The sequence below is a fragment of the Macrotis lagotis genome, chromosome X (genome assembly GCF_037893015.1).
Source record: "Macrotis lagotis isolate mMagLag1 chromosome X, bilby.v1.9.chrom.fasta, whole genome shotgun sequence".
Taxonomy (NCBI): Eukaryota; Metazoa; Chordata; class Mammalia; order Peramelemorphia; family Peramelidae; genus Macrotis; species Macrotis lagotis.
The window spans coordinates 44,439,210-44,458,340 of record NC_133666.1 but is presented as its reverse complement, the minus strand read 5'-3'; the positions used below and the strand labels follow the sequence as shown (position 1 = coordinate 44,458,340).

The 19,131-nt window shown below is 40.4% G+C and overlaps 1 protein-coding gene across 3 annotated transcripts in view; it reads right to left on the bottom strand.

The window, feature by feature from the left end:
• Window positions 1–17,120, bottom strand: part of MTMR1 (myotubularin related protein 1) — a 71,547-nt gene extending 54,427 nt beyond the window's left edge. The window contains exons 1-5 of one of the 3 annotated variants that reach the window (XM_074200614.1): window positions 17,033–17,120; window positions 12,106–12,211; window positions 3,094–3,117; window positions 2,485–2,511; window positions 574–624 (exon numbers count right to left, since the gene is read on the bottom strand). The gene's annotated coding sequence lies outside the window, so the exon portion shown is untranslated. The remainder of the gene's footprint in view (window positions 1–573; window positions 625–2,484; window positions 2,512–3,093; window positions 3,118–12,105; window positions 12,212–17,032) is intronic. The other 2 variants (XM_074200616.1, XM_074200617.1) reach the window with 2 other exon arrangements.
• Between the last annotated feature and the right edge of the window lie 2,011 nt (window positions 17,121–19,131).

Below are 19,131 nucleotides of genomic sequence, written 5' to 3'. Positions count from 1 at the left end.
CTTTCTCCTCGAAACTACTAAAGAACTTCTGCTCAATTTAACATTTAATCATATCATCTTTGAATTATTCTGCATTATTTCATCCCAACAAGGATGGAAACTCCTTGGGGGTGGGGACTGTTTCCCATAAGATTTCTGTATATCCCTCAGTGTCTAGTCTCCATAGCTGGCACTCAAATTTTTGCCTGATTAATTCTGATTAATAACAGTGTATCCTATCTATCAACTATGGATTACCAAAAACAGGATAGCCCACACTCAAAGTAGAAGGAACCTAATTTAAACCTCTTCAAACATTCACAAGGTACTTCAGGATTTGGGAAGACAGGTCATCATCGTAAGCATGTATTATTACTGAACTAAGAAGCAATGGAAGTTTCCAATGAAAACTCTCAAGACACGCATATGGATTGCTTGTGTCGTAATGGGGTTCTACTGAACTTAGAAATGAAAGGAGGTAGTGACTATAACGGGACAATGGTTTTGCAAGTTTTGTTCTTCCAGAAATCAAAATTAAAATGGTTTCTAAGTACAGGATCAGTAGCTACACAACAAACAAGTAAAATTTGCCACCTGATCAGCTCCAGCTTCAGAATGATAGCCATTGTGTCCGTCCTGAACCTCCTGCTGAGCATCAGGTGCATGGACAAGAAAGCAGAAGAGGAAGAAGAAGAAGAAGAAAGAAAGAAAGAAACACGTGCAAACAAACAGGTGAAAGGACAGAATTTGTTTTTTTTCCAAAAGAGACAGTATGGGTGTAAAACTCAGCACCTTTCACAGTTTTGCAACTCACAATAAAATTTCCCCCTCCATGGAGTTAAAGACCTGGTTTGATGGATACACTGTGTAGCATCTGTCTAAAATGAAATGACTATTTTTTTTTTTGCTGGAGGAGAGTAAAAGCAAAGAGCAATCTACATAATGGTTTTCAAGTGACATAAAGAATATGCTTTAAAAAAACACACAATTCTAGAATAAAGAAAATGCAAAGTAATGGGCACATAATTTGCTCAAAAATAGATAACATTACATGCTATGGAAACTATGTAAAGAGGAAAGTCATGCAAAAAATATAAAAGAGAAATTTGTGTTTTTAAAGATCAAAGTATACTTAAACCATTGCCTATTTGCATAGGCAGGTAGCTCTGCTGGTAGCAGCAAATTCTGAAGATTTATTTAAGTGTTTGTGTGTGTGTATATATATGTGTATGTGTAAATATATACATATGTGTGTGTGTGCACACACACACACCACTTACCTCATTATATACTGTGTATTCTGCAGAAGTTTGCTTAAAAATTACATTAAATATTTCATTTTATACTAATTTCACATTAAATGTTTCTAGTCATGGCAATAATATGTGTCAAAGGAATAGTTAAAAGGTCTAATTTGCTTTTCTTTGATAATGATTTCAGATTGCTTCACGAATAGCTCACGGCCCCAATATGATCTCTTTACAGACCAATTCTTTAAACAGACAGTATGAAGAATGTAACTTTATAATCCTTTTAAAAGTGATGCCAACCTACATGTTTTTAACCTATACTAAGTAACTTGATTTCTCAATGAGGGGGTGTGGGGTGGGAGGAGGGGGGAGAATTTGGAACTCAAAGTTTTAGAAGTTAATGTTATAACTGTACATGTAAGGGGAAGGGAGGAAAAGAAGAGAGAATAAAACAAAACAAAACCCAATAAATGAATGAATGAATGAATAAATAAATAAATGTGATATCAATTCAATGAGGCCAAATAACTTTGTTAAAAAGGTAGTTTTTTTCTATTATAAAAGACAATTTGGTTTTCCTATCAAAATTGTGCATCTAAAAAAAGATTAATTCAAAGGAGTTAAATGTTAGGTGGATTTCAAATGCCCAAACTTTAAACCATGCCAGCATATATCATGACAACTCTTGACACATTTTCATACTCATTAGTTTGAAATTAATATGAGGCAAAAACCAAACCCATTCAAAGTTATACAATATATTTCCACTTGATCAAGTTTTATATTTTCATTCTTTAAAATGTGAAGCAAAGTAGAATTATCTTTTAATGATGTTTCTTCAGAGGAAAATATACATACATACCCCTACCCCATGCCCAATGCACAATAGCACTTCAAGTCCATGCAATTGTGAAGACCATATAAAATCTTGTATTGTAATAATATGAATCAAAGAAAAAAGGAAACATTCTCGTTAACTGAAAGGAACTTTTACTGGAGGGGAAAAAGAGAAATAATGAAAAACCAATTAGAGTAATAAGAACTTTAAACATTTAATTTTAAGCTCTTACTTCAGTCCTATAAAAAATCGAAAACATTAAATCAATAAAATGATTAGATTATCCAAACCCAAATCATTTTGAGGAGTGGAAAAGAAATAAATTTCAAACCATTGCTGCTAAATTTTGCATTTCTCTTCCTCTCCATTATTAAATGTAAGCAACTTTAAAATAATAAGAAAATGCATGCACATTACCAATCTTGTTCCTGTTTTACAGGTGTTCTGAAGGGAAAGGGCAGGAAAAGAATGGAAAAAAACAAAACATACTCTACTAATTATATTCACTACTAAAGATATTCCTTACTAATTGATATTTCCTAAAAGTATTATTTTAAGACTAAGGATGCTAAAACTACTTTCAAAATCAGTGTCAAGTTAACTCAATGATATGATATGTTATTATCCCCAAATTAAAACTTTATTGAAATAGGCTACAAAGTCAATTTAATCCTTTTTCTGTAGCTCAGTTCTATAGTAAGGATGATATAAAATAATAATATAGTACTCTGAAGTCCTAAGCATGCACACTCCCATTTGAACAGAATTCATGTAATAATAATCAGTTAGGAGTACACATTTTTAACTTACATATAAGGCTTCACATATTTTATTAGCACATGAAACATTATAACGAACAAAGCAATTCTATTGCAACATTTAAAGCTATGACATAGCAGAGCAGATCATCTGATTAACTCATAAAACTGTTGATAATGTAAAAAACACTAAACAGACTTAAATTTTCAATAAAGCACAAAAGACAAAGCAGGAGGCCGATTTGCTGAAAGGCAAATGTATCCTTACCCTGATGTCAGGCCTCCTGAAAACCTGTTAGTTAAAATACAGAATGTCATCAAAATGTAGAGAGATAAAGAAGGTTGGGCAGTCTAGGAGGGAACAACATGCTAACACTGTATACAACAAGAAAGAGAACCCAATTCCAAAGTACCATCCAATACAATTGAGAACCTACCATGTCGTGTACAAGATACAAAGACAAAAATGAAACCAGAATGGTTCCTCAAGGACCTCACATTCTCCTGGCATCAACTTCATGCAAGTCGGTGACTGCATTACCGTCACCTCTGTTAGAGGCCCAAGTAAAACCTCTGGTTTCAAATCTAAACCCCTTCTAACAGAAGGTATTTCAGGCTATCTTAGATTAATTAAAGTTGAGTCACGTCTGAAAAGTTCACTTGTAAATCAGGGAACTCAAACTACATTTTCCTCATAGACACAAATATATAAAATATTATGCCAGTAGCTCAGAAATAACTATATCCCCATGATATAAATTAATAATTCAGTGTAACAGTTAGGGACTACCTACCATAGTTATGCAACCTTACTCTGAGTTGCAACTCAAGATGCCAAGAATATACCTTGGCTTGGGGCGGCTAGGTGGCACAGTGAATAGAGCACCTGCCTTGGAGTCAGGAGTACCTGGGTTCAAATCAGACCTCAGACACTTAATAATTACCTAGCCGTGTGGCCTTGGGCAAGCCACTTAACCCCACTGTCTTGAAAAAAACCTAAAAAAAAAAAGAATATACCTTGGCTGAGGTTCTTGGGATAACAGGAAAGGAGGTGAGAAGGGGTCTCCAACATTAGTGGAGAGGTGAGTCCCTATCTTAAGTAACCAAGCTAATGTAAGCGACAGTTCATGAGTCAGCCATTTTTTAAGTTCAACAATTCAATGAGAATTCATTAAATGTTTCCCATATGCTAGTTACTGTACTAGCTCTGAGGACTGGGGGTGGGGTGGGATTTGTAACTAACCCTGCCCTAAAAGAGCTGTGATTCTCTGAGGACTATTAATTTAGCAATAATGGGTTTGGATTCGATATTCTAGTAGTGGCAGTTCCTTGAAAAGTCACTAAAATTTTTCAGGAAGTCATTATCAGAGGCACATTACCAATGGAGGGAATAACTCTGAGGAATAAGATCACATATCCACTCACCCCAAACAAACTTCAGTCTAAGGCAGAGATTTTAAATTCTTTTCTAGTTCTGAATTATACAATTCTATGCTCTGATTCCTACATGTTCAGTGAAAAACTCAGCAACACTTGTTTTGAGTAGCTTAATATATTATTCCTGTTATCTGAATTAGCTACACAAGGATTTAAATACTAAAAAAGATGGCATGATTGAAAAGAATGGAATTCTAAAAAATTCTATGAATAACTAATAAATGCAGTTATTATTTAAAGTATTTTTAACTGAGGTTAGTAAACAAATCCAGCTTAGACTTTTCTATTTAAGTATTAAAAAAAATATAGGTCCAATGATCAACTTTATTATCTGAAGATCAGCCTAGCTGAAAGCACTGAAGTTGCCCACTAAGTGATGAATGAACTAAAAAAAGTAACAGCCTTTGTTCCCCTTCTGTTTTGACAGTGGCAATGGAGCTGGGGAGCACAGCAGTAAAAGGGGGATAAAAAGCATCTTAGAGTGTCTCCAAACAGTAATTTAATCATTAGTCCCTCATATGTATAATCTTTGTCTGGAGCCCCGAAAGCTGTCCCACTTCTGGGACCTCATCCATGTTGGCATTTTAGTGAGAAATGAAACCAAAAACCAAAGATGCTGCAACTGAATGGAAGCATAGCTCCCAGACAATCATCTTAGATAAGTGGCTGAAGTCATTATTTTCATGCTACACTTAAAAGACATACGGAACCTCATCCCACTAGACATCAGTGGTCTCATCTTGTCCCTCCAGGTAAGAACAAACAGATCATCATGAAGAGAACTGGAGTGTAGGCATCAGCTGGGGTTCTCGAGGATGAAGAGGTAGAGAAATTGTGAAGACATTTCAAACTAAGTTAACATAAACCCATAAACCTTGAAGGGGGGCTTTGATGCAGAAATATCATCTCAGACCAAAAACATAAAGAGACCAAAGGCTTGGAGACTCTTCAAAAGATATATATCATGAAGACTTTTTTTTTTCTTCAAGAACCAAACAGAAATAAACTAACAAGGGATGAATTACATCACACACACACACACACAAATCAAACTGACTAGATCTGAATGATACTAAATAGTATTTGCAGAGTGTTTTATGGTTTCCAAAGCTCTTTCCTTTCACTTAGCCCATTTGATCCTCACAGCATCCCTGGTGAAGTAGTTGCTATTGTATAGATGACAAGAAAGGCAATCAGGTAGAATAGGAAGGAAGGTGGACTTAAATCCAGGAACACCTGGGTTCAGTTCCTGCCTCTAATACATATATACTACCAAGAGCAGTTTTGGGTGCTCTAGGAAACTCTAAGACTATAATATGCAGAAGAGGTGCCAACCTGCAATGGTAGAGGGCATATTGCCACCTGGAAGTTACCTATACCAATGACATCACAAGTCTACTCCCTATCTTTATTCTCTGCAGAGAACAAACTGAACTACAGAAAAGTCATACAACTACTAAGTATAGGATTTGAACTCCTAACTTCAGGTTTAGTGCTTCAGTTCTATGTCTACTGTCTATAGTCAGGAGTAAAGGTCAAAGTAAATAACAAAAAAAAAGATAATAGAGAACACTTTGTGCAATGATAAGCCTAACCCCTGACTTGTTTAAACAAGCTGTCAACTGTGGAAAATGAGAAAGAAGATGCCAGCAACCAACACCCTCACTTAGTCACCTAAAGCATCTCCTGCTGTCAGAGAGGATACCCCTCATGAGGTCAAAAGACAAGGCTTCTTTATCAATAACAAACTTATCCAAAAATTCTTTTAAAAGTCACTCAAACTGGGGGTGGCTAGGTGGCGTAGTGGATAAAGCACTGGCCCTGGAGTCAGGAGTACCTGGGTTCAAATCAAGTCTCAGACACTTAATAATAACCTAGCTGTGTGGCCTTGGACAAGCCACTTAACCCCATTGCCTTGCAAAAACCAAAAAAAAAGTCACTCAAACCAAGTAGCACTTATAACCCTTCCTATTCTGTGACAGGACTTTTATTCTATTGGGGGGGAGGGCAAGGATATACAACATGTAGCTAGATAAATACTGACATTCCAATGGAATCAAGTCTGTGAATACTGCGGTTTCTTCACTGACATTCATAATAATTAAAAAAAATGGACGCAGTAAAATAAAATGGATAAAAACACCACAGATTTTCCTCCAATTAGGGAGAAGTTGAAACAAGCATTTACTAAATGCCTACTATGTGATTAGTCTGGCAAATTAGTGGGTTTGTGTAAACAATGATGTCATTAATGAAGGAATATCCTTCCACCAATGAAGATCAGCCACTGGCTCTGCAAGTTAGAATCTTGGAAAGTTGTCTGGCGCCCTGAGAGGTTCAGTGACTTCCCAGGGTCACACAGCTAGGATCTGTCAGAAGCAGGTCTTCAAGTGGTTCTTCCTGATCCCCAAGCTTCTCTGCCACAGGGTCTTAGTTTTTCAGTTAACTGCCATTCAATTATTAAGGTAATAGTCAAAAAAATTACATTAAGTCATGGGGTGAAATCAGAAATTTCTGGGTAACTTGAACATAGAATGATGCTCATGGATTTCCTTTTTCATAAAGGGTATAGAGAGGCCTTCAGAAAATATTTTTCTCCACCATATTTTAAGAGAACTTTACTAATTTACACAAATGTAATGCAGACTTCTGACTTGGGGTTTTAGCTTATCCTTGAAAAGATAGTGAATGTTGTTGTCAGTTGTTTTTGAAAAACATCAAATACCTTTTGAGAGGAAGAGAGCAGAAGAGAAAATGATCAGCTGCTGGGACACCCACTCTCATTTGTTTTAAATTAGTTACCATTTCTTTATCTCACTAAAGTGAGTTTTCAGAGTAGCAGATAATTATTTACAGGTGCCTGAGATGCCCTTTTTCAGATACAAGTGACAATAGACAACGTTGGTATGACACTCTCAAAGTTAAAACATCTTTCCTTTCTGGTAGAAAATGGTACGTATATCTCTCAGTCACTATAAGATTGTTAGGCAGTTTGGCATTTTGGGGAAGGTGTTTAGGGTGGCTGGGAAGTGCATGCTATGCCAAAACAGTATCAATTTAAAAAAAGGAAGAAAGACAAGATTGCCCCACAGCCAATACATGCTTCCTTGGTTATTTTGAATTCTCCCCTCAAAAAAAGGGGAGGAAAACTGAAGAAAAAAAGTGCCAAAAATCTAAAGGATTTTGCTGTATTATTCAGACCTTAAAATTTAAAAAGTGAGAATAAAATGGACATTGGTCAATAATGACATCTTTCCTTGCTTGTTTTCTTTTATGTAAAGAAAAGTCATTTTCTTTACACTATTTAAAAAAATAACCTAGTTAATAACACTGAAGAAAAGGCACAAGCCAGGATCCAAAGGATAAAGGCCCCTGGAAAAGGAAATAGCAGGACTTACTCTTCAGAGCAAGGCAACATGCCCTCCAAAAATTACCTAAGCAGCATTTTTCTTCAACCACCTGCTCTTTAGGGAGAGAAGTCTCATCCTGCCACCTCTGCTGTAGCAAAACCCCAACTGGATGCTATTTGTTGTGCCCAGTATTCTTTGTGTTAATAATGAGTCGCAAAATAGCATCACTGGAGGTCTTCAAGCTGAGGCTGGATGACCACTTGTCTGAGAAGTTGTTGAGAGAGATTTCTGTTCAGACATGGATCAGGCTAGATGACCTCTGAGGAGCCTTCCAAATGAGAGGCTGTTTGACAGAGATTGAATAGTAGAGGCAGCCTTTCTTGAACTGCTGTGATCTTTGTGTATCTGGTTAACACAAAAACACTAGTTGCTAGACTGTTCAAACATGGAACATCTGCTAGCTCCCAACTGGAGGAAAATAAGGACAGGTCTATCTGCACGATGTAAGAATTAACTCAAATCCCCATAAAGCAATAACAGATGACAGTGGCAAAAATCAATATTAGAGTGCAATTCCAGTGCCAAAGCCATAGAGCACTGTATCAGCCCAAGCAAATCAGACAGCAGCAGGTTGGCCAAGTATACTTCTCAGTCTGCTCTATCATTAATCCTGACTAATACATTTCTCTGTTGCTTGGGAGGTTTTAAACAAAATCTTTTCATGCTCTGGAATCTTTTCTTTGTTTAAAGTTATCAGCAAGCCCTAACCTACTTTCCCATTCTTTGTTAAAATTGTCAAAAGCCAGGGCACTTAGGTGGCACAGTGGAGGGGCAGCTAGGTGGTGCCGTAGGTAGAGCACCAGCCGTGCAGTCAAGAGGACCTGAGTACAATTCCATTCTCAGACACTTAATAACTACCTAGCTTTGTGACCTTGGACAAGTCACTTAACTCCATTGCCTTACCAAAAAAAATTGTCAAAAGCCAACAGAGTTGGGTGGATAAAGGGTTTTTACTTTCTCTTGCCAAACAGTCATCATCTGTTCATCTTTGGTCAGATGCTAAGTTATGGCTAAGTGTGTTTATAGCTGATATGACTATTTTTAGACTGTGTTTGAAATCTAGACTAAATGTTTCTTCATTTTTTTTTTTAGTTTCCATCAGCATTTGAATTCAATGAGCTCTTCTTAATTACCATCTTGGATCACCTTTACAGTTGCCTCTTTGGAACTCCCCCCCCCCCCCCCATGGGGTTAGGTGACTTGCCCCAGGTCACACAGCTAGATAATTATTAAGTGTCAGAGGCTAATTTGAATTCAAGCCCTCCTTTCAGGGCTAATAATCTATCCATTGAGCCACCTAGCTGCTCCTTTGGGACTTTTTTGTGCAACTGTGAACAGCAACATTAAAAGAGGTACCATGTTGGACTCTTCTGTTGGTTGCCAATACATGACAGATTTTTAAAACTAGGAGGTACTTTGGAGGGTACCCAGTTTTTTGTTTTTGTAAGGTAAATGGGGTTAAGTGGCTTGCCCAAGGCCACACAGCTAGGTAATTATTAAGTGTCTGAGACCCGATTTGAACCCAGGTACTCCTGACTCCAGGGCCGGTGCTCTATCCACTGCGCCACCTAGCCACCCCTCGAGAGTATCCAGCTTTGTTTAATTTACAGATGAAGAGAAAAAGACCTAGAGAAGTGAAGACACTTGCTAAACGTTAGTCAGCAAGAGAGCTAAGACTAGAAATCAGTTCTCTTGACTCCCTGCTCAGTGCATTCTTTCTACTAAAACATTTTTCTGCCTTGATTTAGCTTTATGTGTCATAGGATAGGAGGCATCACCTGAGTTACCTTTTTACTAATAGTTCTTAAACGTACTGTTTTTAGTCAAAGTGTAAGTAACTATGATATTTACTAGTGCTAAGGCTGTCTGATCTAGAGTTAAAACAATCTCCCAGGCTTGTTTTTAAATTGGTAAAAAGAAGAGATAATGTAATTTATCAGTCTGGAAAAAAATAAACACACTGACTTAAAAGTACCAAACACACGAAAACTAATGGCTAGGGGGTGGCTAGGTGGCGCAGTGGATAGAGCACCGGCCCTGGAGTCAGGAGGACTTGAGTTCAAATATGACCTCAGACACTTAATAATTACCTAGCTGTGTGGCCTTGGGCAAGCCACTTAACCCCATTGCCTTGCAAAAAAAAAAACTTAAAAAGAAAAGAAAAGAAAACTAATGGCTAGTTAATATCAAAATAGAATAACTTTGAGCTAATCTTTAGTATGAAGTAATTTATCAATGCACTTATGTTATCCTGGTTTTACTATCTCAAAGATTCCCTTTCTCATTTTAGCACTCAATTTATAATAGATGAATAATTTTTAATTAACATTCTATTGTCTAGAAGATTATATATAATTCAGCCTATAATCTGCAAGTATTAACTTGCAAGAATCTGCCAGAACAATAGAATCATCAGGAACCTGTCACCCCATAACAACAAAGTCAAAGAAAGCCTTAGGCCCCACTGGCAACTTACAGCAAAAAAAACCTGCACGGGAAGGTTTTAGGTATTCTGTTCGATATAAATACCTGCCTTCATAGCTATCACTGATACTACAATCCACATAAACATTTATTGAGGAGCCAACTTAGTGTTTTTCCAATAATAATATACATGGAAAATAGCTCGTTTCAAGGCACAATTACTCCCTGCTGATTAATTTCTCAATTTAGCACTTTAACCCAGGGCTCCAGGACTGATCTGGAGAAGTAAACTATGCAGGGACCAAGTGAGCTCAGTAAGCCCAACAGGTGCATACCATTGCAAGGTACTTAATTATTCAAGTACTTTTTGTAACTTGGCACATCTGATTGACTTTGAAAATCACCTCTGAATTTTGTTAAAGCGCTCTGAAGAAGCCATCACACCAAAGGAGATGACTAGCTAGTTTGCTGACTGATATTCTACTGCTTTCAGTCCTTGTTTTTACTGGCTAAATACAATGAGGACAGCGGTAAAGAGATGGAAAGCACACGTTTCCACCAAGACCCAGTATACATACTTGAAATTCCACTTCCATACTTCATAGTATATTCATCTTTTTTTTTTTTTTTTTTTTTTTTAGTTTTTGCAAGGCAAATGGGGTTAAGTGGCTTGCCCAAGGCCACACAGCTAGGTAATTATTAAGTGTCTGAGACCGGATTTGAACCCAGGTACTCCTGACTCCAAGGCGGGTGCTTTTATCCACTACGCCACCTAGCCGCCCCTAGTATATCCATCTTAACACTAACTGCTGGACTAGGAAAACTAAAGCCAACTGACACCAATTTTTTAAATAGACTAAAAACAAAGAAACTTAATTGCTTTGTTAAAAGACCAGAAAGGTCCACTGACACACAAATCTCAATGCTAAAGGAATATTTGGGGCAAATTATTAGATGTTTAGCAATTCACAAAGCATTCAGTTATTCACCTGTGAGAACATCATTATTATCAGTTCCTAATCAGCAGCAGAGCAACCAGGTGGTGTTGCAATGGCTAGAGCACCAGATAAAGAGGTGAGCCTGGAATCAGGAAGAACTGAGTTGAAACCTGACCTCACACTTATTAGCTATGTGACCCTGGCAAGTCACTTCACCCTCTTTGCCTCAGTCTACTTCTGCTACTACTCAGTTTGAGATACATCTCTGCTTCCAATTTTGTTGCATGTGCTAACAGTGCTCTGCAATTTTAGTAATACTCTTGGTAAAAGAGTTGGGGGGGAGCAGGAAAGACACAACTGGCTTCCAGTCTTCTTAAGCAGGATGGCAGGAAAAGAGCCTAACAGGGAGGAAGTCCTACCACTGTCAAGTATACTTTCAATGGTTTGGGGATTTGTGTTTTCACTTATATCAATGTTCTTCAAGAGTTCCATCATGACTTCAACAATTATCTCAAAGAGTACAAGCTGGCTAAATCTCAGTCAGCTGACCCAAGCCCCTTTCAGCTCTATAAAAATGGACTTCATCTGATTACTTTTGTTCTGGTCATGGGATGAGGAAAGCGCCAGGAGAAAAATCACTAAAGGCTGGTACAATAAAAAACCAAAACTACCCCAATAACTTTGTGACAATATTCATAGTACCCAAGAAACAAAGCAGGAAGGCACCCCTAAAGCCATCAAGGTTTGAGCCCTTTGTTTTACAGATGTAGAAAATGAAGTCAAAAGGCGCCAAATGATTTCCCAAGCATCAACACAGATAATATTTGAAACCAGGTCTTCCATATTCCAAGTCCAGCACCCAATTCACTAGGCTACACTGCCTTTCTGAAGCAACCTCTGGCTAATAAATGGAATTCCCAAGTGTGAAAACCAACTATCTCACTAGCCTACATGAGTTTAGTTTGATCATAACTGACAAAAGAAATATAACTATACTACCTAGGGTAGTAAACCACACTTAAGTAGCTACTACTCTGTTGGTAGAACAACGAGGCCAACAAGGTTACTTACCCGATAATCTCTGGATATGCTCTCAGATGGCACTGACCCTGAAATCTGACTAGAAATTGTAGCAGCTATGAGCTGTTTGCACCATTCAACATGGGATCCTGTAGGGCTAAAAGAAAGATTGTAATTAAAATCTTTCAAATTATATGAGCTTCCAAGGGAAAGTGAACTTAAATACACAGCCATTGCTTTGTAGGATGCATATTTTCTACAACACCTAGTTCTTAGATAGTTATAGTTAATGTAACTTGTATTTGAATTCATTTAACTCAAAATATGGAAATTTTCATTTGAAGATTTCTGGAATTATATGTGCAACTCTCTGTAAATATATTCAGTTAAGAAATCCATGAAAAAGAAAATGTTGCTCATGTCATTCATGAGAGGCAAAGTACGCAAAGAAGCTAGAGGGTCAGCCTCAACAATCAATGGCACCCATTAGCCATAGGACCACAGAAAGGGTAACCCAGACAACTTCTCAATGCTTCTGGCCCCCTCTAAGGCAAAGTTCTAGAGAAGGTGGCACCTTGCATTGGCAGGAGCACCAGAGGAAATTAAAAGATCAATTCCCTCTTCCCCACCATCAAAAATAAATAAATAAATAAACCAAAAACCCAACCAACCAAACATAGCTAAGGCTTCAGGTCTACAAAAGCAAATGCATTTTTATCTTATGCAGGTCTAGCTCATAGTTGCTATTAGGGTATGCAGTAATTTTCTCATTATTTTAAAAACTAGAAAATCTGAATATTTTAGGGACTTATGAAGGTCAATTTTAGTGAATCAAAAGTGTAAACTAGTCAAGGAGTTCTATACCAAGTAAGTCCCCAAATATTTACTGACTGATAGAAGGCCCCATGAAGGCTAACAACAATGCCAGCACAGTCCCGGGGAAATTGAGATTTCCTGAGTACTTCCTTAAGCCTTAAATTGCCTTCAGGAGTTGCTGTAGTTGAAAATATGTACCATCTGGTGAACTGCTCTGGGGATGAGCCTCTCTGAAAAACTGATCCAGGGATGGCAGACTCAGATTCTGAGCTTTTCATGCTTGGTAGTTTAGTATGTGCCACAACTTTTGTTCCATTGGTAAAGAGTTTTTGAAAATCCAAAGTCAACTCAACATGCTGAGAATAGGACCTTGGTGGAAGTACAGTAATTCCTATTAAAGTAGTAGCTATTGCCTCCTAAGTATAATAATTTATTTCACCTAAAGAAAAATGTAGATGTGCTCCCCCACACCCCGCTTTTGGTGGTACTCAGTGGTGCCTCCCTAATACAGGAGGAAGAGAAACCAATTCAAGGCCAAGAAACTCCTGCAGCAGTCAGACCATCACCAATAGTTCTGTTTCTTATCAATCAAGTCATGGGGCAGAATAATTCTGGTAAAGGCAAATGAGAAAGAGGGCTTGCACAGTATCCCCCTCACTAGAATCAACATAATTGTGCAAGACATGTCACCCATCACTTGGTTGGTTGGTGTGGTCCTCTTTGATCCCAAAGGACAACTGGCAACTATCAATATCTATTCAGGGGCAGAAGTACAGAAACAAAGAGGAGGGTGCCCACTTGGAGAAAGTTCCCTAAGGAAGAGTATCCTGCTTTCATTATTGGTTATAAAGAAAAGCAATAATTCTCACTGACTAGCCCCTGTATCTACTCAATTGCAATTCTTGTAGATTGTCTCTCTTCTTCTCTATTATTAATCCCCTTTCTTTGACTCACGGGGTCACCCCCAGATCAAACCCACATTATCTCTCCCCTGGACGATTCTACCAACTTCCTCCCAGGTCTCCCCTTGTATCCCCTTCTCCATTCTTTCCTCCACATAGCTGCCAAAGGGAATTTCTTTTTTTTTTAATTATTTTATTTTTTGGTTAAAGATTTTATTTGAGTTTTACAATTTTCCCCCCAATCTTCCCCACCCCCTCCCACAGAAAGCAATTTGTCATTCTTTACTTTGTTTCCATGTTGTATATGGATCCAAATTGAGTGTGATGAGAGAGAAATCATATCCTTAAGGAAAAAACAAAAAGTATAAGAGATAACAAGATCAGACAATAAGATATGTTTCCCCCCCCCCCCCCAAATTAAAGGGAATAGTCCCTGAACTTTGTTCAAACTCCACAATTCTTTCTCTGGATATAAATGGTATTCTCCATCACAGGTAGCCCCAAATTGTCCCTGATTGTTGCACTGATGGAATGAGCAAGTCCATCAAGGTTGATCATCACCCCCATGTTGCTGTGAGGGTGTACAGTGTTTTTCTGGTTCTGCTCATCTCACTCAGCATCAGTTCATGCAAATCCCTCCAGGCTTCCCCAGTTTCTAATAGAACAATAGTGTTCCATGATATACATATACCACAGTTTGCTAAGCCATTCCCCAGCTGAACAACATTTACTTGATTTCCAATTGTTTGCCAGCACAAACAGGGTTGCTATGAATATTTTTATACAAGTGATGTTCTTACCCTTTTTCATCAGCAAAGGGAAATTCTTGCTGCACAAACTCCTTGGCTTTTTTAAAGCCCTTTACAAGCAGGCTCAATCCAGAATTCAAGTTTATTATAGCTTAATGAGACTTCTGGCACTTTGTGATGCAGTCGAACTGGACTTCTTTCCTGCTGTTCTTTATACAAAACCAACTTTTGTCTCTGTTTCTTTAAAAAAGAGTTTCTCCTGTTTCTGGAAGGCATAAGTTCCTAAAAATTCTGGAGGCCTTCCTGCCTCACCTCCATCTCAGACTCCCTAGTTTCCTGCAAAGTTTAGTTCAGGCATCACCTCCTAGAGCAGTCATTATTACTGATGCCCTTCTAGATAACAATGTCATCCTCCAACTAATGGCCATGGTTTTTATTTATTTTGTATATTCTTGTTTATGAATATATTATGAATACTTCCCATAGGTTGTTCCTCCTTAGAGGATGGAGTCTGTTTTAATTTTACTTTCATTTTTGTCTTTCTGTGTCTGTTACCTGGGTACAGTACATGGGAGGCACTAAACAAATGCTTGCTGACCCAAATTTATTTTAAAGCTAAAGCAGATTACAAGATAACCTCAGGTTATATGTCTCATTTTCAGCTCTAATCAGCAGTACAATTTTTACAAGTGCCACCATGCATTATGCTATTTAACATAACCATTCTTTCACAAAGTTTCCATATATTTGCTCAGTGCAACAGGTTGAAGAGCAGTATGGTATTAAGGAAAGAGAACTAGACTTGGAATCAGAAATCTTGGGTTCAAACCCTGCCTCTGCTATTTGCTACCAGAGTAAATTACTCAACCTCATCTTTCTTAGTTTCCTCCTCTGTACAATGAGTAGGTTGCACTAAAAGACTTTTAAGGTTCATTATAGTTTTCATTCTAATCATACAGATGGCAAGGCTCTGTTAGCACAAAAAAGCAATCACACAAATATTCATTAGGAAATAAAGGAAGGAGGAAAGACATCTTAACTTTACAGGGGTCAGAGCTAAGAACATTCTAGACCTTTTGAAAGCACATCTCTTCTTAAGTCTACAAAGAATAAAGTATCAGTGGGCATGGGATGTTTTTAATCATCTTTTCCTAGATCACTATTTCCACCTGTTCTCTTCAACAGGGAGAAAGCAGGAAAAAGGGTTAATTTTCATTGTTCTGTTAACCTTAAGTTCTATTTATTTTCTTGATTAGAATTTTTTTTTAATTTTACTTATTTAAGGCATTGGGGTTAAGTGACTTGCCCAAGGACAGAGCTGGGCAATGAAGTGTCTGAGGCCTCATTTGAACTCAGGTCCTCCAGACTCCAGGGCCGGTGCTCTATCCAGTGTACCCTGATTAGTACTTTTTTTTTTTTACAGTTGTTTTGATTGCTCTTTTTCTTCTAGTGGTTCCCACTCTTCAGAGAGTTGAAATAAATCGTTTCCAAGTGGTTAGCTGAAAGGACGCTGGCCTAAGCATCCTGAAGGAAGGTGCTACTCCCAGCTCTACTGTTCACCAACACTCCCTTTAGTCCCATAGGAAAAGCGGAGGTTGGCTTAAAGCATGTTGGCAGCCTTTGCTGACCCAGTTCTACAATGAGGTGATCTAATTACTCCCTTCTTGGGCATTGCAAGTTCTAATGCAAGGAGCTGCTAGCCCGTGTGGAGTCACAGAACAGTGTGCCTCTTCCCCACAAGCTCGGAGCATGTGTTCTCAAGCTTCCAGTTTCATTCCTAAGTGAGTTATAAACAAGACATTGGCAGGGAACCATTTTTTAAGGAGGCAACCAGAGAGGGAAGTGCAATTCGAGTAAGACAGGAGCAAGGCGCAGTTTTTCCTTGTGGCTCACTGTTTTGGGAACTCCCTAAAGTTCAGCACTTTGAGATGAGCAGGATACGGGCAGCTGGTCTCTGAAACTGACAGTATAATGCCCTGTGGTGCCAGGGCTGTCAATGAATTGGCACAGAGTGGGCAAACCGGAGAATCAGGTTTGTGGAGAGAGCCCGATGCTGGTGCTCGAAGAGCTGCCGAGCGACAGGGCATTTTCCGCTCCAGATTCCTTGCCTGCCCAATGGGTCCCAGAATGAGGAACCTGTCTTTCGAACAGAACGTTCATTCCGCGAAGCGTCTGCGTGCCCTTCCCAAGGGCCTCGAGAGGCTCCGGGGCGCCCCTCGGCCGGGCTAGAAAAGTGCCCGTCCGGAACCCTTTCCTTGGCCCCCGCGCTTGGGCACTTGGCAGACTTGCTTAGACAAACGGGGCCGGAGGAAGGGCAAACAAAGGGGCTGCGGGCAGCCGCAGCAGGGTCCGGGGGCAGAGGGGGCGCGCCCGGGGCGGCGCGGGGGGCGCCAAGTCTCACCTGGGCCGGCCCAGGCTTTGCGTAGGAAGCGCGCCAGGGATCCGCACTTGCAGGCTGGGGGGGCCCCAAAAGCTAAAGCACGGGGGGCCGGCCCGGGCCCCCACTCTCACCTGTCCAGGGTCTCCACGCTGGGCTGCCGCGAGCCCACGGCGAGCGCGCCCACGGGCCGCGGAGGCCTCCGGCCGGTCCCGAAGCCGCCCAGGCCCCCGCCGCCGTCCGCGCCCGGCGCCCCCGGGTCCATGGCGGCGCCTCGAAGCTGGGGGGCGGCTGGCTCCGGCCTAGCTGCGGGCTGCGCGGGGGGCTGCGCGGGAGAGGAGGCGAAGGAGGAAGAGGAAGCGGGGGCGGGAGGGGGCCTTTCAGGCGGCCCCTCCCAACGCCTCTGCGGCCTCCAGCCCCGCCGCCGCCGCCGCCATTAGCAGGCACCTGGCGACTCCTTGCTACCCAGAAAGCTCCGCGCCGCCCGGCCCCCGCGGGGGTGGCTGCTCCCCAGGCCGGGCGGGGCGGGGCTGGAGGCCGCACCTGGGCCCCCGCGGCAGACCCCGCCCCCCCCCCCCCCCCCCCCCGGGCTGCTGCTCAACCCCGATAACCCAAGAACTTGGGTGGCTAAAACGGACTTGACTTTGGCATCTTTTATTTTCTGCACTAAAAGGGGGTTCGGGGAGCGCAGCCTTCCCCAGATGGCCCCCCAGGGTGGCGGGGCGGAGGGGGTGGCCAGGCAGGCTGCGGGGATCGCCACGAGCCGGCATCGTGAAGCTTTCTTGGGAGACTTCCAGCTGGCGATACCCTGGCCGAGTCCCGTCAGCCTTCAGCCCATCTTTCCTATGCTTTTACAGACACACGAACTGAGGCAGAACGTATAACCTAAGGTGGGGGATGGCTAGAATGGTCGCCACCACTTCGAATTCTAAAGCGGTCATGCCCCGGATGCCGCCAGTTTCACAGTTCCTCCACCTGTAAAATACTATAAAGAACGGGTACAATAATAGCGAAAAGATTTGGTTGCAAAGCTATGATGCCCACGATGCTGCCAAGCTCTGAGCCTCTGTTTCTCTCTCTGCAAAATAACGGGGGGGGGGGGGGCTGATATAATGATAGCTACAACTGCGAATTGGAAAGGTATGATTTCCAAGATGCTGCCAGTTTCTGAGCCTCAGTGCCTCCATCTGTAAAATAATATGAAGGATGAATACAATGATAGCCACAAATTTTGCTTGTAAAGCCATGATTCCCAAGATGCTGCCAGTTTAGGAGTTTCAGTTCCTCTTTCAGTAAAATAATATGGGAGATGGATACCATGGTAGCCACAACTTTTAGATGAAAAGCTATGATTCCAAAGATGCTGCCAGTTCTGAGCCTCAGTTACTCCATCTGTAAAATACTATGGGAAATGAATGCAATGTTAGCCACAACTTCTAGTTGTAAAACTTTGATTCCCAATTTGCTACCAGTTTCTGAGCATCAATTCATCTACATGTAAAATAATATGGGGGGGGGGATGGATGCAAAGTTAGCCACAACTTCCAGTGGTAAAGCTATGATTCCCAAGGTGCTGCCAGTTTTTGAGTCTCAGTTACTCTATCAGTAAAATAATATGGGAGATGAATGAAATGTTAGCTATAACTTCTAGCTGAAAAGTTATGATTCCCAAGATGCTACCAGTTTCTGAGCCTTAATTTGTAAAATAATATAAAGGGTGGATACAAAGAGAGCCACAAGATTTGGTTGTAAATTAAGATTCTCAAGATGCTGCCAGTTTCTGAACTTCAATTCTATTTGTAATATAGTATGGGGGGATGGATATAATGATAGCCACAACTTCTGGTGGTAAACCTTTGATTCCCAGGAGGCTGCCAGTTTCTGAGTCTCAGTTACTCCATAGGGAAAATGATATGGGGAATAGATACAATGACAGCCACAACTTCAAGCAGGAAATCTATGATTCTCAAGATGCTGCCAGGTTTTGAGCCTCAGTTCCTGTATCTGTAAAATAATATGAAAGATAGATACAATGATAGCCACAACTTCTGGGTGTGCAGCTGTGATTCCCAAGATGCTACCAGATTTTGAGCCTGAGTTCCTCTATCTGCAAAATAATACGGGGGATGGATGCAATGATAGTCACAACTTCTGGTGGCAAAATTATGATTCCCAAGATTTTGCCAGTTTCTGAACTTCAGTTATTCTATTGGAATAATAATATAGGGGATGG